Below are 24593 nucleotides of genomic sequence, written 5' to 3' on the forward strand. Positions count from 1 at the left end.
TAACCTTCCCCTGCCTCAGTGATGTTATCTGTAAATCTGGGTTAAAGGCACATAGTAGACCCTGTAATGCCCACACCCTCCCCTTTCCCAGACTCCCCTAGGAGTGTTACCAGAAGATGGCCTTTGGCTGTCAGACCTCTTTGGGGATTGCCTTGGTTGAGGAAATTGTCTCTCCCAAGTTCATACCTCCTTCCAGGGCAGCCCACATCCAGTGACTAGTCAACAAGAGGTTTAAGGGCCTGAACTCCCACTTCAGAACAGCTGGAAGGGTCTTCCAGCTCCAGAGCTCCATGTGGAGTTGGCTGATGCCTTTGGTGGGCTTTGATTTCAATGCCTCACTCTACCCAATCTGGCTTCCTTCTCCTCCCTCCCGCAGGAATTGTCCCAAGATCTGTCCCTAAGAAACACCCTGCAGTGCTGATCTCTCCCCCTTAGACACTGCTCCCCAGGGAGCCCAATCTGTGACATAAGAGAACCCTCCTCAGAGAGTGACCCCTATGAATAAATAAGTCATGGGGCACCTGGGTGGCTCAGTGATTGAGTGTCTTCTGTTGGCTCGGGTTGTGATCCCAGAGTCCTGGGACTGAGTCTTGCATCAGGCTCCCCACAGGGGGCCTACTTCTCCCTCTGCCTATGTCTCTGCCTCTCTCTGTGTGTCTTTCATGAATAAATAAAATCTTTTAAAAAATAAAGGAATAAATAAATCACTGTACAGAAAACACTTCAAAGAGTGTGTGTATTTAGTAAGTGGATAGAACCATTACCTATTGTTACTGAGGTGTTTTCTTACGAAGTTATCAATGCCTGCAATGGTCTTCTCCCCCTTAGCCATAGAAGGCTCATTGCAATGGCTTGAGTTTATTTCCCATACATTGTATTATATATCAATAAAGTTAACTGGCTTGTCTTGGGTGACAAGAAAGTAAAGAAATGTATTTCTGGCCTATTTTATGCTACTAGAATCCCTTATTCTTGATTGTCAGGGGAGCATCTCTGTGTTTGCAATTTGATTATAAAAACCTTCTCTGTTTATATACATATTTTTTAATTGAGTAAAGACAGATATGAACTGTATTTTATTTTATTTTTTTTGAACTGTATTTTAATTAGGCTGGGATTACATATATGTCCTGACAAAGACTTCTTCATGACAGGAATTCACATTTATCGAGTCTTCTTAGATGAGAGGAAACACATATCCTCAGCTTAGTCTATCCTGTTCAGGAATAGTTCTGATAACCAGAGGCATGGATATTAAGCTCATTTTGTTACTGCATTTTATTTTTCTGGCTCATTCATAAGTACTTGATCCTTAAGAATAAAATAGAGGTGAAACTTTTCCCTTAAAACTAAAGATCCTAAAAACAAGAATAACCAAAGAGCTTTCATTCTAGACAGCAATGAATACAAGGCCACATAAAGTTCAATTTGAAAAACAAACGTGACCCCAAAAAATCAAGTTATACTTTAGATTAGACCACACTCTAACACATCAGTAGAAAAAAAAACCGAGCCTCAAATATAAGCCAGCTGAAAAGTAAAGGCTATGGCTGGTAAGAAGTTATCTTTGTATCACCTACAATTCTTCAAAGAGCATTAGTTGTATAATGCAGCTAAAAGCCACGTATACAACATATACAACAGCCGACTATATTCCTCTCCCAACTAGAAAACCAAAAAGTTTGTGATCCCGATCTCCTATATTTGTCTAATATTATTCCCTGACACAAAGTCTTCATACTAGGAACAGTTTTGTAAATAATCACCAAAAGAAGTTCCCTCCCTGTCCTGTTCAGTGGGAATTCTGGACTATTTGTTTTGTATCCACCCATGTCCACTTGAAGGCCTTAGGCTTTCATGAGACTCCAAGTCACTATTCATGGCAGTTGGAGTCTATGCTCTCCCCCCAGTGGGCACCTCGTTTCTCAGCCACAAGTTGAATAAATTGGGAATGGCTGGCATAAAGCTTGAGTTGATCACTGATGTCCACCCATTTCACTTTCTTGGCATCATCACCAGTTTCCAGAGGAAGATGATCCATGATCTCACCTGTGTCATTGTGATAGTTCACAGCCCTGTCTCCATCCATGCATTATCTGTGTTTTGGGGATCATCCATGTAGCCTTTATAACGACAAAGCGTTCCCGACTGAATAGTTTGTGCAGCTGTTTCTCCAACTCCTGTGTTTCTGCTCTGGGTTTCTATAAGGAGTTCATGGCTTCCTCACCAAATTCTCTCTTCAATGTGGTACTAATTTTCTCTCCTGGCTCCACCATTCCACCTGCGATGGCCAATTCTCCACAGTCTTTCCTTTTTATGGCCACAAATTGTAAGACGTTTCTCTCAGAAACAGGACGGATCACTCTACTTCCGTTATCCTTTTTCTACCTGGTGAGGATGGGATCTGCAGCATGATTGGGACCCCACCGCCCAAAAAGCCCTCTGCCCACCAGCCCTGTCCAACCTGCAGGGTTTCTAGGTCTGCCATTTTCAACCTCATACAAACCATTCTAGCTCCTTCTTTCAACATGCCCATCCTCCTCATTGAATTTGGAAGAGAAGTTCCTTTCTCCCACCAGAGGGTCTGCCCACATGGGCCCAACCAAGACACAACTGGCAGTGTACTCCACAGGCTTGTACTCTGGCCACTCAAGCAGCCAGCGTACTTTCTTGTTGGGACCCGGCTTCGCTCCACTTTAGAGCCAGGGTATGGAGATGCAGTGCCATTTGAATGGGACTTGATGAAGCTTGGAGGAAACCCACATGAGGAAGACAGGCTCCAACCAGCCGAGATGTTGGGGCAGCTGCTGGGCCAGGGGGCAACAGAGGCCCCAGTCTTGGAAAGAGACATCGTTACTAACCCTTTTGCCAGGCGGTGTCCAGCCATCTGCTATTGGGCGGCCGGCAGAGATGTTGGTGGCACTCAGGAGTGCCTGATGCTCATGAAGCCAACCATGCAGCAGAGCCATGGGGTAGGAGTTGGGGAGGTAGGCACCCCACCCTTTGCCCCTCCAGGCCAAGTGTGCCTTTTCATTTTACACTGAAAGATTTTGACATCTAGAAGGGCTTCCAAATGCAGAGTGCTGGGGTTGAGACCATTGTCCAAACACCTCCAACAAAATTAGCACACAACCACCGAGGTACTAGTCACTATGGGTAGATTTAGTTCCTTAGGTCCAGAGCCACAGTCTGTTTGGGAAAGGGCAAAATGAATGGCAGGGGGGACAGGTGGGACACAAAGTGCAGTGCCTTGTTTGGGATGATCAAAAGCCTGGTGAGTGTGACCTCCAAGGAGAAAGAGAACTCACTTGTTGCACAGAGCATGGTCCTTGTAGGAAATCCATGATGCAGGAGGTGTGGGAGATGATTCATATCTTGGGTCCACCATCTACTAGCTGAATGGCTTGGGTAAGTTGCTTAATCTTTCTCTTCAAAGGAGTATCTGCTACAGCATGCCAGGTGCTGTGTCAAGCACAGAAGATTCGATTGAGATCTGGACCCGTGGCCTCTGCTCTTAAAGGATTTCAGTCGGGAAGGCAGCACATACATTAAAAAGTAGGACTAACACTGGAAGAGCAGAGCCCTGGAATCCTTAAGAGTTGAACATAATCTGGTTCAATTCTTGCTTCCCCTCCTTCACTGGGACTATCTTGGGCAAAGTGACTTAAGCTCACTTCAGTTTCCTCATGTGTAAAATGCAAGTAATAATATCTATCTCATAGGGCTGTGCTGACAATTAAGTGGGATGTTACATGTTACATGTAAAGCTGTTAGCACAATATCTGGCCCACTGTACACACTCAGCAATGCTACTTGTTATTACTTACTTACCATTATCTTTTTGCCGCTGCACCTTGAAAACTGTGTAGGAAAGAACAGGACAGTTGAAATAATTATGAGAATTGAGAGACTCAGATATGAGGTCAGAGTTAACCTATGATTTCTCTGTGTAGAAAAATTCAGGCTGAAAAATAACAGCATCTAGATCCTAAAGTGATAGAGAGAAGGGGCACTGGCTAAGTCATGTCTAAGAAAACAAATCCTAGGGAAGGGTATCTTAACATTTGAAATAAATAGTTTTAGAACAAATGGAGTACTATATACTATAATTGAAACCCAAAGGATAGTTAACATTTTCTAAAGGTTGTTCCATGTTAAAGCAGTCCCCTAAATTATTTTGATGGTCAAACATGTTTGGGAAATTCTACATATTTCACCAATTTCCCTTAGAAACCAAGGATTTACATTACTGTTTTAAAGATGCTGTGAGTTCCAGTAAAAACAAACTGATCAACCCTAAACTATTTAATTCTGTTTTATTTAGTATTTTTCAGATTACCTGACCAGAGAATGCTTTGTTTATGCAATAGTTGGCATTATTTTAGGAACACACCTCCTCAAGTTTAGAAAAGTTTCAAAATGTGTGTGTGTGTCTTGGGGGATAGATCTCTAACCATTTGAAGTTATTACCCTCACAGTGAAAGGCAACCACTGAAAACTCACCCATCACCCTCATAAAGAACCCTAAGTTCAATGAGCTACATTTCCAGAAGGCTTGAAACCCAGAAATAGCCAGAACTATAAAGAACAAAAAGTGGAAAAGAACTGACAGCCTGGAAACGTGAGACCTGGTCGTCGTCGTCGTCATCGTCGTCATCATCATCATCATCATCATCGAGAATTTGCCAAGTGCACTGTACAAAGAACCACCAGAAAAGAAAGATGATTATTAAGGGACACAGTCCCAGGTCTTTAAGTCATGTCTTTTTTTTTTTTTAAGTCATACATTTTTTTTCAACTGTGGAATTATTCTTCTTCTGGGCCCTCTGGAAATGCAGTGGGAAAACCACTGATATGAAAAGGTAAACATGTTGGAAGAAGACACTTGTAAATTCCTTCTTATTTCCAGGCATCATAATGTAACTCACAAGAAACAAATGAAGCAGGAGTCTTGGGCTTGGTTCTAGCTTTCCCCCATCATAGGCTGACAGTCGGCTTCTCAGGGTCTTGGTTTCTCACTATAAAAGGAATTGTTTGGCCTCTGTTATCTGCTAAAGTCCTTCCAGCTTTAACATTTTATGATTCTAGGATCTTTGAAAATTTCATTATTGGAAGGCCAAGGTTGATTTTTGCTATGAATCAAAAAACAAAAACAAAAACAAAAACAAAAACCAGCCAAAAAACAACCAGATATTCCAATATAAATGACCAGATGCCCAGGGGACAACAGACACTTGAGGAAAGAAAGCAAGGGAGCAGGGAAGGCCTGGTATGTCAAGTACAGTACAGAAATACAGTGAGCCGAAGAAGACTTCATGGCATACCTACCTGAAAAGGGACATTAATACCAGTAATGAGGGATGCCTCGGTGGCTCAGCGGTTGAGTGTCTGCCTTTCGCTCAGGTCATGATCCCCGGGGTCCAGGATGGAGTCCCACATTGGGCTCCCTGCGGGGAGCCTGCTTCTCCCTCTGCCTGTGTCTCGGGCTCACTCTCTGTGTCTCTCATCAATAAATAAATAAATCTTTAAAAAAAAAAACAGTAACGAGAGGTTTTGTTTGCTTTTTACCATCATCAAAGAGAAGACATTTAAATCAGACCATTTGATGATCATGGTGCAAAAGGTGCCCTAAGGGAAGGAAATGAAGTATTATAGCTGAGACCAAAAGAATTATTTGTGGGGAAGCCACTGGGGAGATTCTCCTTTCTAAATTGTCGTCCAAGACAGAAAAACAAACAGAGCTAGACACAGAGAATATTCTGGGCCATCTAGGAGAAAACCCTGAAGGAACTGTATGTACAATCAGAGAACAAATCTTTGGTCTGTCACTATGAACTATTCTTGGGCCAGAGCTTGCTGGCATGATCCCATTTTATCAAGAACATCATGGAGGGCAGAACGGGCATGGAGGGGACCAGGCTGATTTCAGGACCCCAGCAGTGCAATAACCCCTAACTATCCTTCCAGCCTCTCTTTGGGAAGCAGAAACAAGTGGTACCCAGAAAATTGGATTACCATGAGCTATCCATCTCTTCCTAAAGTGATGCTAAAGTTCAAGTTCCGAAAGAAATCTGGAAGGAAAGCAGAGAAGAGCTTTTCCCTTCTCTTTAAGATGATGATACTGATAAATGACCATAAGAAAATAACTACCATTTACTAAACACTTTCTGTGTACCAGTCTGTGGCACACTGGTCATTGGTCTGGCTTTGAAATAAAAGAGAAAAATGGGACAGTGACTTTTTTTTTTTTTAAGATTATAGAGAACTGTGCCTTTTAAGAAATGATTTAGGTAGTAGAACTAATCCAACCATATATAAAATAGGGGCCATTTACAATTTCACCTAAGGAATCTGAAGTAAAATATCTAACAATGAAAGTCAAGTAGCCTTTATTTATAGGAGAGGTGAGTTGCAGTTCATGTGGTGTGATCGAAGGTGTTAGGGAAGTCCAGCTGCTCAAAATATGTCTTCCTGACCCTCTTAAAATACTGCCTGGATTTACACCATCAAAATAATCCCTTTTCAATGTGGTTTGTATTGTAAAATGCACATTTACTTCACATTCAGCTGTTGTCATGCTTCCTAGTGAATAGTGGAGCAGGCTGACAACTAGCTAAGGACATCAAGTGAGGAGACAAAGATTTGAAGGAGGAAGGGGAGGGATCCTGTCGGTAAGGGTGGCATTGCTCTAGTCAGTTCCACAGCATGTGGGCGCCTGATAGGTCCCAGATCCTGAGCTAGATCCAAGAGATTAGAAGGTAAGTAAATATGGTTCATTGCCTCAAGAAGCTTATAGTCCAGAGAGAGAAACTACACAAAGATTATGGGGCTGGGAGAGTTCTGGAAAGGGGAGCCAGAGACTCAGAGAGGAAAGGTAGAGGGACAAAGATTTCCTCCCATCACAATGTATTGAAGGACTGGACACTCGTTAAAGGCAGACTTTTTCTTGGTCCATTGAAATTGAAGCTGGTAGGTTTCATACTCTGGAGGCTGCAGGATGACAAATCATTTAAACCCCTTTAACTCAACGACTTTTTTTTTTTTTTTTGTCCTTTGAAATTGAAATTCAGAAAATTTGACTCTATCAGAACTTGTAAACTATACTGCTAATTGTGAAGTGGATGCCCCTTGCTAATTTTTCCTGCCCCCCCCTTCTGCCAGAACTCCACAGTGTGCAGTACTGATTGATTGTACGGTGGGGTTGCTGAGGCTGGTGTCCGAGCAGGCCGCAAGGAGTGCAGAGGAAAGGCAGCCGGGAGGTGAACAGAGAATTTATTTAAACAGCAGACCAGAGGAGAACCATGTTTGCAGACAGCATTCGACGAGCACCCTAAGACATAGTTTCTAGGAATGGACAGAACTCCCATTACCTCTTAAAAGGTTTGGACAAGTTCTTACTCTGGTATCTGCTAGCCGAATAGCCATGGGAAATCCTAATGATAGTCACCTCTATTTATTGAAGACAGACTACATGCCAGGCACCATGCTGTGCGTTTTACCCGGAAAAACATTTAATTCTCACCACAACCCACTGGGGTGGATTCTGTCATTTTCCTTCATTATAGATGAGGAATCTTAAACACAGATAAGTTCAAGGTCATATAACCTAACATTTGTCAAAGCAGGCATTTGAACACATGTGGTCATATTCTAATGTCCACATTTAGCTACTGTCACACTCCAGTAACCTATGCCTGTTAGGCCTCAGGTCATTCACTTCAAAAATGGACATGTCTTGCCTTCTTTCTGACTTTAAAACCTTATGACTCTAATTATATGAATTATACCCATACTTATTATTCTTCAGGTTAATCTGTGTTTCTGAGTAGTCTATCTTAGAGAATTGAAATCTAAAGGCAAATATCTGAAATCCGGTCTTAGATCCTAGCTGTACCTTTTGGGTTCAGTCAAATTGGACCATATTACTGACTGTTTCACCAAGAAGGCCCTTCCTCAATCTCCATTTATCGAATTCTACCCATCCTTCACAAGCCAGCTGAAATGCCGAGTTAGAATTCAGATCTATTAGACTGTTGGAGGTAGAGATTTGGGAGAAATAGTTGAGCTAGTTGCAAGGAAAAGATGTAGAATAGGAAAAAGAAAGGGTGGAGAGAGACACTTAGGGAAGTGGAAAGTTAAGAGCAGAGATGTTGGTGACCTGCACCAGCAAAGCCTTCCCTCTTATGGGCAATAGTGAAGCCACCAAAGTTATATTTACTGGTGCCCAGCTAGTAGACGAGGTGAAGGTGAAATGACATACCATATGTGAAATATCTAGCACAGTGTCTGGAGGGGGAGTGCACGATAGTTCCGAATTCCATGGCCTCCCATAGGAACCTGCTCATCTCCATGCTGAAGACAGTTGCCATACTTCCCAGGAAGAAGTAGGACAAGGAGAGGTAAGCAGAGACTCCACGGAGAAAAGAGAAGTCAGGAGGGAGTATATTAGAACACAAAGAGAAAATATGAGAGCTAGAGAATAAGAGAGAAAAAGGAAATATAAGGGAATGTTGGTAGAGAAGTGGACAAAAAGAGAAATGGAAGCAAAAGCATGAAAAGAGAACAGAAGGAAGAAGAGAGTTCTGGGGCCGGAAGAAAGTTTGTTCTGCCCTTGCAGAATCCTGTGCAGAGGAAGAGTGCCAGAGGTTAGGAGGTGTCAGCGGCTTGCCACTGTGCTCCCAGATCTACCTCCTTTCCCTACTCTGATCTGTCCTGTAGGGGCTCTGACCCCTGCTGTCATCTTGTCCACTGGCTTCTGCTTTCTACCACTGGGTGGCCCTGGAGGGTGGGAGGAAAAAACTAGGGGATTTCTTCACTTTGGGAGGCACCTCCAGCAGTAGTTATAACTTCCTTCATGGTTCTAGCTCCCAATGGGCAAGACCTTCACGGTTCTGGCAGCCTCTTGCCTTTGTCCCTCCAGCCCTAGGGGAGGAGATGCATCTAGCAGTTTAATCTCAGGATTGCCTCACCTTCCCTTGGTTGCACTTCCAGTTCTTTCAACACCTTTGTAACTAATTCGCTGCATTAAATCATCACTATTGAGTTGCCTGGGAAAGAAAACTTTCATTTGGATTTACCCTGAGTTCAAAGGCAGCTTTCCCAAAGGGACTAGAAGCAGTGGATCTAAAACCATCCCAAGAGTCAGGAAGGGTTTAGGTTTACTTCCCCACTGTTTGATTGGAGAGTGACTAATCCATTCTGTCAGAGTTGAGGGACTCTTAGCCTAGGAATTATCTGTAAAATGACTAGGTTCATGGCCATTAAAGTCTATTCTTTCATGATATTCTTCCATTAATCACCTTGGATCTTGGCTTAAGGAACATCTCAGTTTTATTCCCCCAAGGGTTATCAAGTGCCCATTAGGAGTATGGATCGCACACATAGCTAGGTGTGGCGGGGGGAAAACACAGAGGCACGGGGGAAATGGAGGGCATTCTCAGTTTTTAGAAGTATTTCCTTTTTGCAAGATGAGGTTTACAGACTATCAGGAGACCCTCTTGATAGAGTCTCTCTTGAGTTTTTCCAGTAGCAGCAGAGCTGCAGACACTCCATGACAATTTTATTCTTACAGTGTTCATCTCTCCCATCCCCAGGGCCCTGTTAAAACCAGGATCCTGTTCTTAAGGAATCCACAGACTAGTGGGGGCACAGAGGAGGCACATGACTGACCCTGAAGCCAGAGGGATGCCAACCATAGGGGGTGGATTCTGCACAGGGTTTGGGGAGACTGCACAGAGACAGCAGGAGATGCTAGACAAGCTGAGCCTAGGAGGGTCTGACAAGCTGAGGGACCTAGTGGGTTTTCTGGGGTTTTGGCAGAGAACAGAGCTGGCTCAAAATCAGTCTCAAAAGAACAGAAGCATCTACGCTATAGTCTGTAGGCAAGGGTTTTGGGGATGAGGGTTGGGCAGTGGAGGGAGGGGACGGGGCTGACAGGCGGAGGCCTGGCTGTGGAAGACTCTGACACTAAGGAATTGGGGCTCGAGGCCATGGGGAGTCATCCGGGATCTCGGGCATCATGGGGCAAGGTCACTCCTGGGATGGCAACTTTGAACGCTGCGTGAGGACAGAAAACAATCGGAGAAGCTGGAAGCCGGGAAGAGACCGAGCTCCCAGGCATAGCTCACAGAGGAAGGTTGGGCTCGGCCGTCGCCGAAGGGGCACGTCTGAGCTCCGGCTTTCTATGCAGTCAAGGGCAAGGTACCTCCGTCTGTTGGGGTGGGGGTGGGGGTGGGGGTGGGCGTGGGGGTGGGGAGGGACGTGCCCCTTCTACGGCTGAACGGTACGAAGTCTGCAGCCTCAGAAGTTTCGAATTTCTCCTTGCCAAGGTCGGGCCCCTACAGGTGGGCGACCGCGAGCTCTGGGCCCACGCGCGGCTCCACGGCCGGCCCCGGCGGCCGCCGCGGCTCGTCCCCTCCAGGCCCGGGCGCCGCCGCGAGCCGGGCCGAGCCGGGCCGGGCCGGGCCGGGCGCTCCCGGGCCGCGCGGCGGCTGCTCGAGGAGGCCCGGCGGGCGGCGGCGGCGAGAGGCTGTGCCCCAGTTTGCGTCCAATCAGGGAGTGCGGGCTGTGCCCCGAGCCGGGCAGCAATGCGTAAACAAACCCACGGCAACTCCTCCGCCCCCTCGGCGCGCTCGCCCCGCGCCCGCCGCCGCCGCCGCCGCCGCGCCCGCCGCGCCCGCCGCCGCCGCCGCCGCTCGGCTCTCCGCGCGCCCGCCCCCCGCCCCCCGCCCCCCGCCCCCCGCCGGGCCGCCCCGGCCCCCCGCCCGCGCCGCTCGCGGCCCCGCTGCCCCGCCCCGCCCCCGCCGGCGCGGCTTCCCTCACCTACCGCCCCACGCGCGCGCGCTCGCGCACCACGCGCCCCGCGCGGCCCGCCCGGATCGTGGCCTCCCGAGAGCAAGGTAAGGGCGACGCGCGGGGCGCGGGCGGCTTCCCCGGGCGGCTTCCCCGCGCGGCTTCCCCGCTCGGCGCGGCGCGGCGCGGCCCGGGGAAGTTTCTGGCGTCGCCGCTTTCCGCTGGGCCGGGGGTGGGGGCGGGGGCGGGGGCTCGCCCGGCGGGCGGGGGGGCCGCGCGGGGCCCGGGGGTCGCCCGTGGCCGGGGCTGGCGTCGGCGCGAGCAGGCGGGCTGCGCGGGGGGCGGGGGGCGCGCGGAGAGGGGCCGGCGGCGCGGGGGGAGGGCCCCGAGGAACTTTCTCCTCCCCGAGGGGCTCCTTCCAGCCCCGGCCGCGGCCCCGCCTCGGGAGCAGCCGGCGCCCGGGCTGGAGGGAGACCGTGAGATGGGTTTGAAGGAGCTGACGCAGTTTGTGACGCTCGCGGCTTCCTGACGGGGACCGGCAGGAGCAGCGCCTCCTGCGAGCAGGGACGAGCCGGGGCGGCGCTGGCCCTTCCCCCGCCCCGGAGCCGCGCGCCCGGGCGCCTAGTTCGGGGGCGGCGGGCTCGGGGCCGGGAGACGGGCCCGCAGCGCGCGTTGCTTCCGCCTGGATGAGCTCGGGTTATTATATAAGATGTCACGGAGAGGGAAGGGGCGAGCGGGAGGCGCGTCGGCGAGGGCGCGTCGGCCCCGGGCGGGTGCGGGCGGAGGCGGGAGGCCGGGCGGGCGGGACCCACCTGTGCGCCCTCCGCGCCCCCTGCGGCCGCCTGCGGGGGGGCCGGGGGGGCCGGGGGGGGCCGGGGGGGGGCCCGGGCGGGGGACGTGTCCGCCTCGCTCCTCCCGGCCCCGGAACACTCGGGCGGGCCGCGGCCGCGACGTGCCGTTTCCTCTCCGCCGCCCGGCCTGGCTTCAGGCATCCGTACTTCGAAACATTTGTTTAATATTAAGGAAGCTGCGTGTGCGGCCGCCCTCGTACGCCCGGAACGCGTGGCCCTGAGCCCCAGGGCGGTGAATGAATCATCGCCCGCGGACCGGGCGCCGATGATGCATGCGGGGTACACTCGCGCGCGTACTCGCCGTGTGCCTCCGACCCGGGACAGCGGCCCTTCTGCAGCGATGACGCCTGGAGGGGCCGGGGAGAGTCCGTGCAAAGGAGCGGCCGCTCGTTTTCTCCCCCTTGCACAATTTTGGGGAACTTTAGGGTGTCAGGTTCCCCCACATTTCCCGAAGCTTGTCTCTCGTTTTGGGAAGGATTGCACGATTCCACCTGGCTGCATTAATGAGTCGGTGGAAGAGCGCTGATTCGCTGCGAGGCCGGGTCCTGTCTCATTGAGAATTTGGGTAGTGTCAACTGAGGTATGGGGTTCTGAAGGAGTCAGAAGTAGTTGCCTTTAAGTAGTTGCCTGCGCTCAAGTACCGCTAAAGTAATTAGCAAGAACTTTAAAAGTTAGTACATCTTAAAAGAAAAACAAGTGGTTCCTAAGTAGGAGTCCTAGTTAAAGATTTAGAGGTGTGTGTGTGTGTGTGTGTGTGTTAAGCCAAATCCAGAAAGGAACTTAGTTTGCCGTTGATACAGAACTTTTAACCACTGTCACCACCCTTAAAGACCAACTTGACTCATTCCCACCTCTCACTACATTCGTGGGATTAAGAATAAAATTTTCTTATCTTGCAGGACTCAAGTCCAACGGCACCTACTCAGCAAAGTTCCTCTTGATCACCTTAAATAGCTTTTCATCCTTCACCCCAGGAACCACACCCAATTGTATTTTATTTCCCCCATAGCACTTGATCACTATCTGAAATGTTTTTACTTTTGTCTTTAAGCCCTGTCTGTTTGGACTAGAATGTAGCCTCCACTGTGGCAGGGATTTTTGCCTGTATGCTCACTGCTGTAACTCTACCACCTAGAACAGTACCTGGAATATATTAGGCACTCAGTATTTGTTGACTAGTGAATGAATAAATTCTTTTTCCCGATTTCTTGGTAGGTCTGTCTTTGACAGTTGAAAGTCAGTGCCTTTTGTGAGCAAGGCACTAGAATGGTGCAGTTTTTTCTTCCAGTTTTAATTGATTCATTTCCTCCTCTGTGCTGTTTAACTGACAGCACAAGCTGGGTTTGAGTATCACATCCTAAGATGCTGAGTGTGAAGACAGATAAGGCTTATAGAACCTTGTCAAAAGAAAATGTATTACTGTATAAGACTGTGGGTGATTAAAAATACCACCTGTGCTAATTGAAAAAGAAATGCAAGATATTGAAATGGAATCAACAAAGTCAAGTTCCCACAGTGTATTTTCACTCATCTTTGAAATACTGATAGTTCTCTATTCCTCCTTCCCCATGTTTTCACCAACCTCAACTTTGGCTGAGGCTTGGGAAAGTCTTTAGTAAGTAGCACTTAATATGAAGTATTAATTTAGCTAAGTGAATACAAGAGGCCTTACCTCTGCTTTGTTCTTATGAATGTCAGTAACTCCACAAAAGAGTGGATAGAAAGAGTTACTTAAAATCATATTTTAAACATCTTAAATGTACTGTAAAGAATTAAAGCTATAATCAGTCAGTGATATAATGGAAGATTTCAAATATAGTGATGAATGCTACCTCCTTAGAGGATAAACTTTAGTATCCTTTTTATTATTATGAATAATAAACTTTGGAAAGTTACTAGTCAGCTTTACTCTTGTAGCAATGTTTTTACAACTCAGTACTTCCAAAGTTAAAGAATGGGCATCCGGCAGTGCCCTTTCCCTACAGTAGTTGCAGTCATTTTCAAAAGCATAATCTGATTTCAAGAGTAAGCTCAGCCATCATGGAAAGTTAAAGCTAAAAGGGACCTTGAAACTACTTAACACAATTCATTCCTTTGTACCAGTCTCCTCCTTTGAGGAGACTGAGACACAGTGCGATGATGACTCGTCAAGGCTGCAGACAGAGCATGCTGAGATTAGGACTAAGCATTTTGATTCTTGTTGGAAGTCCCTAAATTAGCCAGAGCTCCCATAAGTGGGGGAGATGTGATTCCTGTCAGCCCACTGCCTGCCTCCTGCATGTGAACTCTCAGGTTAAAACTTTGTCTTACTCAACTTTGTGCCCTCCCATGCACCTTGGACATCTAGGAGCTCAACAAATACTTGCTGACGGTGGTTGGGCAAATGTGTTTTAAGTTGAGGAATATACTTAAGAATTGAAAAAGAAAAAAAAAAAAGAATTGAAAAAGCAGAAAAACGTATCTCTTTTCTAGATTAAAGAAGTTTTTGACAAGTGTCAGAATGTTGGCCTTAATCAACCTTAGAACGTTCTTAGGAATGAACCTTAGAACGTTCTTAGGAATGAAGCTACTGTTTCATTTTCACCACTTCAGTTTCAAACAAAATGGTTGTGAACCATACAACTGTGTGTGCTCACTTAGTTCGGATAATTATTCACTGGAAAAACAGTAGGAGACAGGAGTCAAAACATCTGGTAGGTCTTGCCTCTGCCACAGTGTCCAATAAGAAAAGCCTAGACTGGACAACCAAATAGAATTGGGGCTAAGCTCAGCTCTGCCCCCTAACAATCGGGTCCTCTGTAGCAAGTTCCTTCACTTTTTTTTTTTTTTTTTAAGCATTCTCTCATCTCTAAGGTAGGGGTAGTAGAACCTACCTTTGAGGATTGTCCTGGGGCTGGGTAACATTTGTCAAGTGTCAGGTGGTGTACGCTAGGCCCATAATAAATGGTAATAGCTACAATTATGACTTCTGATTTATGTGACCTTGGGAACAGCTTCGTCTCTCAAAGCTTTGGTTTTCTCAACTGGAGCATTGCTAGTTGGGATAGGACAAGGGAGGGTGGAGGAAGCGGGGAGGTTGGGAAGAATTAAATGATCCCTAAGAGCTGATCGATCTCTCTACATCTCCATAGTTTAAGGAATCAATAAAGAATGCACAATCCTCCTGCAGTATTTATCTAAGTAAAATGAATCATATATATCCTTGAACTAACAGCAGAAATGGTTCATTTCGAGGCCTTCCTAACAATTTGGCATAATTAACTTTGATGATATTAAGTACAATTTCATTCTTTTATATGATGGATACCAATTAACTTGAATATTTCAGCCTCTCATTCAGCTTACTATATATGAAGCAGTATAAGGAGTCTACAGGTTCCTCAGACATGGCACCCTTTCTTTAAGAGACTTGAGATTTATGTAAGGAGCCTAAAACTGGTAACGAAATGCTGTATTACATGGAAGAACTGTGAGAGAGGCACAAAGAAAATGCTTTGTAATTTCAAAAAAGGAAAAACTTAATTAAGAATTAAGACATCTTGAGCAAGGCCTTAAACAATTAGTAGGACTTCAGCTGGAGGAGATGTGGGAACCAGCCTCTATACTAAGACTTGAATGAAAGTATATATGAGCATATCCAGGAATAGAGAGGAATGTAGTTAAACTGGAGGACGAAGAACCTGGGGGCGTAATAGTGGGGCAGACTGCTGCAGGGCAAGGTTAGGACCGTGCTGTGATGGTGTTAATGCTGGGCTAAGAAGCCTATTTAGTAGGCAGTAGATCACCATCAAAGGTATTCTAAGGTTTGTGTGTTGGGGGGATGTGATTAAAGTAAAGCTATGCTTTAAGATTAATCTGAGTCAGAGGAGCCATGGGTAGACCCAGTTAGGAAGCTATTAAGATACTCTCCAGAAGAGAAGCAATATAAATTAGGGTGGGAGCAGGTCCGTTGGGTGTGACACCATAGAAGTAAATGCCTACAGAATTGTTGACTAATTAGATGAGGAAGTTGAGGGAGAAGTCAAAGATGGAAGCTGAGTGACTTTGGATGGCAATGGCAGGAATTGAAATGGTCGAGAAGAATCACCTGTAAAGGCACTTGCTGGTAGTGTGAGGTCAGTAAGTGTTTGTCTCATTAATGGAAGCCATGACAGGTTTTGATTTATTTGTGTGCCTGTGGACCATCCAGATAGATGGGAGCCATTGCTAATAGAGGAAGATTGGGGCATCCTTATGAAGGGATTAAGTTGTGAGAAAGGTTCAAGATGTGGGTGAGAAGAATAAAGGGCTAGGGCAGGGCCTTGGAAAACCAATATTTGTGGGCTTGGAGGGAAACAGAAAGAGGCTGTCAGGATGCTGAGAAGAAAGAAAACAGGAGGACAAGGAAAAGGCTGGGTAAGGAAAGGCGAGAGAGGAGAATTAGTGGAGGTGGATAGGGTGGAAGACTGGGAAGAGATCTTCAGACTTCTCTGGAGAACCATTGTCAGCAGCCTTTGAGAATGGGGTTGGGCAGCGGAGACAAGTCAGAGACAAATCAGCCAGGTGCCTGAGGGGTGCCTGAATGGGAAGGAAGTGGAGTGAGCATAAACCATGATTGCTCTGTGAAAAGCTGAGAGGCTAATGACTAAAAACAAAAGCATGAGAGAGGCCTGAGAGTGTAGTGGGTGTTCATGGAGAGGGAGTGGGGAGGTAACTACCGAGGCAGCCCTTCGGCAGGCAAGTAGGAGGAGTAGGAACAAGAGAGAGTGGCCGTATGTCCTAATGGCCCAGAATAGTCTCTGGTTCACACCTGTGACCCCAGTTTATTTATGGGATAATGTCTGGGCAGATATTACAAATATCTGGAAAAATAATCCCTACTTTTATTCTAAAAGAAGGTCACTTTTTTGAATAATAAATTACTTGATCACTCAGGTCATGGCACAGGTAAAGTTACTCATGGAAAAACAGGTATGACATGGAGGCAAAAAGACACAGGTTTAGAAAGAGAAGTTGGTTGCTGGGAGGTGAGGTGGCTGCATCTGAAGTGGATCCATTCCCTTCTGTTGGGAAACAAGAGCAACAACAGAGGAGGCCAGCTGATTTGCTGAAAGTAAGTTGGGGATGAGGGGTAAAGTTGGGGAAGGGGAACATATCAGAAGGGGAAGAGTTTGGAGTCATTGCACATCTGAGTGCCACAGGGAGCCAGAGGTGGCCAGGCCTAACAAGTGGTAGAAGGAATCTTCCCCATCTTCCTGACTCTGCAGCAATGCTCAGAAAATTGGAAGTGGGGGTGATGTATCACTGGCACTGCTGGTTCCATCTGGGTCCTTTATGGAGTAGGGAGGCAAATGAGACTAGTGCCGATGGGCTGGGAGAGGAGGCAGCAGACAGGAGGGTGGAATGTGTAGCGGTTGGTTCAGCGGCGACAGTGGAAAAGGAGAAATAGGAGAGGATGTGCAGGGGCTAGTAGCAAAGGGCACAGAGAACTTACCGGGTTGTTTATCATTATGGAGAGGTCAGTCATGAGTGACCATGAAAACTCAGAATGTCACTGAGCTTGAAAATGGTGCGGTGTCACAGCTATGAGGCAGAAGGTCATTGATCTTCAGAAACTATGAGGACACAGTATACATTGTTCTATATTAATTGCATATATATATTAAAGTCTGTTTTTTAAATTCTAGAATACATTTATTAAAGCCTTTCTGTACTTCAGAGTTGGAAAGTACCTTAAAAAATAGGGAAGTTGGCAGCCCCAGTGGTGCAGCGGTTTAGCACCGCCTGCAGCTCAGGGCGTGATCCTGGAGACCCTGGATCGAGTCCCACGTCAGGCTCTCTGCATGGAGCCTGCTTCTGCCTCTGCCTGTGTCTCTCTGCCCCCCCCCCCCCCCCCGCCGCATCTCTATGAATAAATAAATAAAATCTTTTAAAAAATAAGGAAGTTATTCCTTCATTTAAAAAATGAGGAAGCTTAAGTTTTTTAAAGACTTTCCAGAAAGATTGTGACTTGCCTCATATCACAGACATGTGTGGCAGAGCCAGCTCCAGAAAGGACCAGAATCATGAATCTAAGTTTAGTATTGCCCTCTAGAGCAGAAGAAGTAATTAAAGTATCCACTGAACAAAATCTTAGAAAGCTTCCACTTGGCTTGCCTACTTACTGCAGCTAGAACACCAGTGTTTGTGGGCACAGAAACCCACTGAGGAGAGCTGTGGGGGATCGAGTCCATGTCCTCTGACTTCTAATGCAGCTGGTGGCATCTTTGAGGAGGACCCATGACAGGCAGCTGCTCTTCCCTGTGAATTAAAAAAACAGATAAATGTCAACAGATAGACAAAATATTAGCTTAATTATTGATGAAGACTACATTGGAAGACAGAGCTTGCTACGAAGTTCAAAATGGTCTTGCGCACTTCCACCCTCATGTAGATTTTGGAACATGCAAGATGGAAGGTTTGAGGCTGCAGGGCAGAAATACCCAGATCTCTGGCTTCCATTGCCCAGCTAGAGAAAAAGAGAAGGCAAGATCTCTTACACTTGGTGTCTTTCACTGAAAAACTCCATTTGCAAACTGAGATTAACCAAGTTGTCCCACCACTATAGGGAAGAATATGGTGTAGGGCAAGAAGTCTGGAATGGACAGAGAATGTACCTCCTGTGGAAACCCTGTGAGTGGGAAAGCGGTGTTCTTCCCTTTGAACATAAGGTTATTGACCACTCCTAGGTTTCTTGTTTGCATTTGAGTTAAAGTAACTTCTGAGGCAGCAGGTGCATTTTTACACTAACTAGAAGTAAGCCAAATGACTAAGAATGGTCCTTCATTAGTCAGTTTCACAGCTGTGCGTAGTGGATCTCTGCTTCCTCCCTGGGGATCTCAGGAAACTCACAGACATCACAGCAGAGACCATCAGCTTTGATAACTTGTTTTTATAATTCAGAACTTTGGAAAAATGGAAAGTTCTCTCTCCTTAAAAAATGTTTAAGGAACCCTTAATTGGACATATGGCTCTTGGAATTAGTGCTGATTCCATCACTATTAGTAACCTTCCTAATTACCTATTAAATTCCTCAGTTTCCTCATCTGAAAATGTCTATCGAAATTGGGTGAGACCCTGGTTTAGGCACTGAGGGTAAATCATGATGACTTTTATCCCTTTATCCATGTCAGCCTGTGTAATAATTTTAGACAAGATTATAGCACTGTGTTTCATGACAAATGAAGTTTCTAACTTTCTATCCACTTCTCTTTTAACTGTTAAAACAGTAATTTTTATTATAAAATATAACACATATAACTTTTGAAATCCAAAATGTGCGGTTCAATGAATTGTTAAAAAGTGAACATCCATGTAACTACTGACCAGCTTGAGAAGTAGAACAATGTAATTTTCCCCCCATGGGAATCTTTTTTGTATATGCTTGGTTTTCTTTTCAGGGAAGTCATGAGTTATAGCAGGAGGCAGTTATAACTCTTGAAAGGTCCAAAATATGTGTTCCTTTTGAGCAGAATTTGATAAAAAGTGTAATTTAGTATTTTATTCTGTAGGTCTTTCTTATCTCTGTAACTATGAATTTTAATGTTTAGAACAAGTCTCCTGAGTTTTCAGCCTTAAAGATCAAAGTCTTCAGGTTAAGAGTCTTCAGATTTGTGTCTTTTGGATGGGAGTGAAAAGATTGTGATTATTTGGATGTGAGAAAAGTCCTCATGCTTAAATATATTTTTAACTTTCCAATCATTCCTCCTTTGCTGCCTATCTTTAGAAGCAAAACAGCTAAGATTCCAGTATTGGAGATGACTGTGTGCAGTAGTCAAAGGGTCGTCTTGGAAAACACTTTACCATTACTGAGGCAAATACCTTTCAGTTCAGGCCATTGTAGGCTAGATTGAAGTAGCAAGAAGGAGTCAGTGAAAACAGGTTTATTGCATGAAACATCTGTATTTTCTTTGTTTAATCATAGTCTAGTATTCTGAATTCTTCTGTCTTTTAAGGCTAAATTAAAGAGTCAGTAAATAAAAAGTCTTTGTGGTACACAGAAAAGGATTCTCTTGGACTAGACTTTTTATGATGAGAAAGAGAAAATGATGATAAACATTAAAATAACCAGAAAAGTGGGGATCCCTGGGTGGCTCAGCGGTTTAGTGCCCGCCTTCAGCCCAGGGTGTGATCCTGGAGTTCCTGGGATCAAGTCCCACGTCGGAGCCTGCTTCTCCCTCGGCCTGTGTCCCTGCCTCTCTCTCTCTTTCTGTCTCTCATGAACAAATAAAATCTTTAAAATATAAATAAAATAAAATAACCAGAAAAGTATCTTAGCTGATCTGGTGTATCTATAAAAACAGAAAATCTATTAGTGTTTGAAAAAAAATTGATTAAGAAGGCTCATCTTTTGGGGCAGTTTCTGTGGTGGTCAGATTTTGCTGTGGGGACTTAGCATTTGGTAGGCTGAATGTGTGTTTACATCAGCCCCTGCCCAAACCCCCTGTAATGGAGTGGATGTGAGAAGAGGTAGTAGCAGATGGGAGACATCAATATGTTTATGGAGGATGCAGAGCAAACAGATCTGTGCCAGTGGACTCAGAAAGTTGGGACTTAAGTGCCTCAGGGAAGTTAGGAATAGATGCTGGGAAGAAACAGCCAGTTTCTCTCCCAGAATCCCGGGAAGGCTCTGGAATGAGAGGCTCTCGTGCAGGGCTGAAGATCAGGGGGGTTTGTGAAAGGGACTAGCCCCTGAGTTCACTCTCTCCATCCCATACAGTAAGATGAAGCCCTTGCTGGAGATGGGACATTTCTTTCTGGAGAAGTCGAAGTAAATTAGCATTTCTGGATTTAGAGCTACCATGCACAAAAAAAAAAAAAAAAAAAGGTAAAGGTGAAATGCTCAGTGAAAACAGGAATTTAATGAAATTCTGCATACTAAACAGTGAAACCCTGAGCTCTTTCCTCCACCCAGTCCTAGGAGAGTGAGGTAATTACCCACCCAGACAAGAGAGTGAAGGACTCTTCTCTGTGTATGAAGAGTGCTGAGCGCCAGAGGAAACACCTATGAATGCTGACATTTGAGGGCCCACACTGAAAAAACTGACTGACTACCCATTCTTCATAAAGTGAATCCACCAGGCCCTCTTCCCTCTTCCTCAACTCCATGAGGATGCAGCTTGCAAATCAGCTTTTTAGTACCATATTCTTGAATGCAGATAGACTCTTTCTAGTATGATGGAATGTAAGACTAATATGATGGAATGCCTCCTGGACTGATCCTCTGATGGTGTTTCTTCTCTTCTTCCATCTTTTTGCTCATATTTCTGCTTTATCTTCTCCTTCCAATGATTTTTTGGGCCACCTTACTTTTAATTTGTAATATCTATTTCTTATTCTCTAATGATTATTTTTATAGGCTCATTCTTATTTTATGAATTACAGGTGGGCTTAGGAATATGAAATTTAATATCAGAAGAGATAGAAGTTTTAAAAGCAGTTTGCCTTTAGGAAATGGGTGTGGGGATGGCAATGAGGCAAGCCGGGCTGCTGCCGTATTTTCATGTTAAACATGGTAGTGTTCTATGTATTTTATTTATTTTTAAAAATTTATTTATTTATTTATTCATGACAGAGACAGAGACACAGGCAGAGGGAGCTGCAGGCTCCATGCAGGGAGCCCCATGCGGGACTCGATCCCGGGTCTCCAGGATCACACTGAGCCACCCAGGGATCCCTGTGTTCTATGTATTTTAAAGTAATCTGTATGAGTTAGGTTGACCGATATAAAATTAGTAAGAAAAAAGTAGGCAGTGCTATTATGTGGATTAGGGAATGATTTATATGTTGCTAGAACTTTAAAAAATATACCTTAAAAGTTAAGAAGTGATGTTTTGATGTTAGACTCCTCCCTCACAACTGAGATTCCAACCCTCTGTCTGTCTCAGAATCATTTGAGGGAGCTTTTTAAAAATTCAGATGACTCCCTCTGTCCCAAGATTCTTACTTACTTGGCTTTGTGTGGGTCCCTGGCAATCAGTAATTTTTAAAAGAATCCCATCAGCCTCTGATGCATGGCTCAGGCTAACTCCTAGCTAAATAGCTTGAACACCTTTGCTGCTGCTATTATTATTATTATTATTATTATTTTAAAGATTTTGTTTATTCATGAGAGACACAGAAAGAGAGGCAGAGACCTAGGCGGAGGGAGAAGCAGGCTCCCTGAGGGGAGCCTGATGCAGGACTTGATCCCAGGATGCTGGGATCATGACCTGAGCCAAAGGCAGATACTTAACCATTGAGCCACCCAGGTGCCCCACTTTGCTGCTTCTTAAATGTTTCTTGTATTCTTCCCATTCTCTTTCTATTTCTCTGCTTCTCTGTCTCTCTGCTTCTGCTGCAAATCAAATCTTTGCTCTCTCTCAGTTCTGAACTGATACACTCTATTTTAGGTTAGAAGAGTAGGAGAAAAGAAAGGGAGACATGGGAGAGGTCATTTGGATGACCATGAATAATGAGGGTGGCTACAGAGGGAGCCAATATTTGTTTCCTTTTGTTTTATAGAAACTACTTAAATTGATGACCTTATCTTGAATTGCCTCTGGAATAATTTTGGAGCTCCACTTCAAGTAAATTTGAACTTAATGTCATTTGGTTATTTCTTTACCTTCAGTGTTGCCTCTTGGGACTAAATCAGCTGCACCCTCAGGTTGTCCTCAAGTTCTTCCACCTCCCTTGGGTTCTGTCCCTGCCTCTCCCAGCTGTAGTCTATCAGATGTTCACCAATAGCAGCATTTCCATTTTGTATCTGGGATCACCAGCAATTTTCATGGCTTTCTAGTTTTCTTTGAGGGAACTCTTGGGTGGTTATCAAGCAAGAGATGAAGGAATGTAAAAATTATGTCATTTCCCAAGGGTGGGAGTCTTGTTGCATTGAACCTTTGACTACAGAGAATTTGTACATCTAAAAGAAGTGGCGTTGTTTGGAGAATAGAAACATTTTAGACTCCAAGGGAAAAATTCTTTAAAAAAAAATCTGACAAACTTTAGGTTTATAAAAATATTAGTAATTACGGAGAGTTATGGTTTCCTTTGTACCTTTCCTCAGTCTCATTCCCTGCCTCCATAGATTCAACTGCTTATGAATCAGGTGTGTCAGTGACTTGCTTATAGTCATTTCACATCAAGATAATGTCCTACTCCATATAGCAATAAGACTTACCTCTAGCATTCTGTCCAGTGTAGGGAGCTGTTTTGACTGGTGTCTGAGGGATTACTTCACATTTAGTACATTTATACAGCAAAGCCAAAGTATGATCTATAAGGTGAGGGATTGGTTCATCTCCTCAGTAAGTCTTATTTGGAGTTTGCCCACTTGATGCAAGACTCTCCTAGGCCAATGCTTTTCACAGTTTACTGTGCACACAAATCACTGTGGATGGCATTAACTGCAGATTTCAATTCAGTCGATCTCAAGTGGGACCCGAGATTTGGCATTTCTAATAAGCTCCCAGGAGATGCAGCTGGCCTGCAGACCACACTTAAAGAAGCAAGGATCTAGCTAGTGGTTCTCAGCCTTTATTGCTTATTAGAATCATCTGGGTGCTTCTTGAACCTATCCTTTGTGATTCTGATTTATCTGGTCTAGGGTGAGGCCCTGACATGATATATACAAGTGTGCAAGTGTGTGTTTGTTTTAACTCCCGAAGTGACACTAATGTGCAAATAAAGTTGAGAACTCTATTAGAATTAGAAGTTCTGCCCACATTTGTTGTGACTCATAGGTGAAGATTTTCAGGAGTGGACTTTGTAGCAATCTGGGAAACACCTGATATAGCCTTTATGATGTGGATACACTTGCTTTACAGATGTGGTCCATGGAGAAGAGACTCCTCTTGGATTGCTAGGTTCCTAAAGATGAAGTGGAGGTGGCTATCAGTTGGGGACATATCTAGGGGGAAAAAAAGTGGCCTTTTCATTAAAATTGTCACCTGATACAGAATGAGATTTGAAGTGATGAACAAATACAAAGTTGGTGTCTCTTCATTCAGGGGATTCTATTTTCTACATCCTTTCAGTAAGAGATTATGGGAAAAGTATGTTATAAACTTTGATGCTTTATGTTTTCTCCAGAGAAGTCTATAAATTTGCTTCTTACTATTTCTATGTATATGTTTGTCTATAAATATATGTACTTGCAAAGTTTCTGCAGAACCAGAATTCTGGTATGTATTTATATTTTTCCTTTGCCAATTATTTAGAAAAGTTTAGAGTATTTTATATGCATTTACTTTTGGGTCTTGTCCTAAAAATTTCAGTGACAGCATTCTGATGAAGGGACTGCTGTTCTCAGGAGCTTCCAATGCTAATGGCAGATTGATGATTCAATTTGCTCAAAAGTCATAGGCCTTAACCCAGTTCAAATGTTAATTGTTTTATTATTATCACAAGGATGACCCTAGAAGCAAATAATACAGTTTTATGTATATTAAAATTATGTATATTAAAATTTCTTGGAAAAAATAAGCTTTAAAAAATAAGCTTTAAAAAATAAGCTTTAAAATCAGTGGACTGAAGTTAAATATAATTATGCTGCTATGACATTGGAATCCTCCACCTCCCCACCTGATTCAGTCATAAAATAGGCCTTCGATTTTATTTCCTTAACATTATCTTGTCTGCTTTGTGACCACTGACTTCAGTCAGATTCTCATTACTTCTCATTCATCTTAATTTCCTCCCTGGACCTCACTCCTTCCAGTCCTGCCCCTTCCAGTTCCTCTGCCCGAGTCGTCTCTTATGGAGGTGAATCAATGGTTCTCCCTTGTATGAGGAGAAAATCCACATCTCCCGAGTGTCAGGTAGAGCCCCCAACCTGGCCCTCCCCTTTCTCCACCCTCATCACCTGTCACTTCTCTGGATGGCAGTATATTCATTCCTTAGCTGAGCTTGAGGATTGGGGAGGAAGTATTGGAAGCTTGAAGAGAAAGGGAA

At 44.9% G+C, this 24593-nt stretch overlaps 1 protein-coding gene, 1 long non-coding RNA gene and 1 pseudogene across 2 annotated transcripts in view; 2 read left to right on the top strand and 1 right to left on the bottom strand.

Moving 5' to 3' along the window:
- The window catches only part of LOC119866562, a 54799-nt gene extending 49330 nt beyond the window's left edge, over positions 1 to 5469 (top strand). Inside the window, exon 6 of the long non-coding RNA XR_005380417.1 lies at positions 4479 to 5469. This is a non-coding gene — a long non-coding RNA (uncharacterized LOC119866562). The remainder of the gene's footprint in view (positions 1 to 4478) is intronic.
- On the bottom strand, positions 1066 to 4928 carry LOC102152947 (annotated as a pseudogene).
- A 5322-nt stretch (positions 5470 to 10791) lies between the features above and the next one.
- The window catches only part of PCGF5 (polycomb group ring finger 5), a 127505-nt gene continuing 113703 nt past the window's right edge, over positions 10792 to 24593 (top strand). The window contains exon 1 of the mRNA XM_038578180.1: positions 10792 to 10898. The gene's annotated coding sequence lies outside the window, so the exon portion shown is untranslated. The remainder of the gene's footprint in view (positions 10899 to 24593) is intronic.

This window comes from Canis lupus, chromosome 28 (genome assembly GCF_011100685.1).
Source record: "Canis lupus familiaris isolate Mischka breed German Shepherd chromosome 28, alternate assembly UU_Cfam_GSD_1.0, whole genome shotgun sequence".
Taxonomy (NCBI): Eukaryota; Metazoa; Chordata; class Mammalia; order Carnivora; family Canidae; genus Canis; species Canis lupus.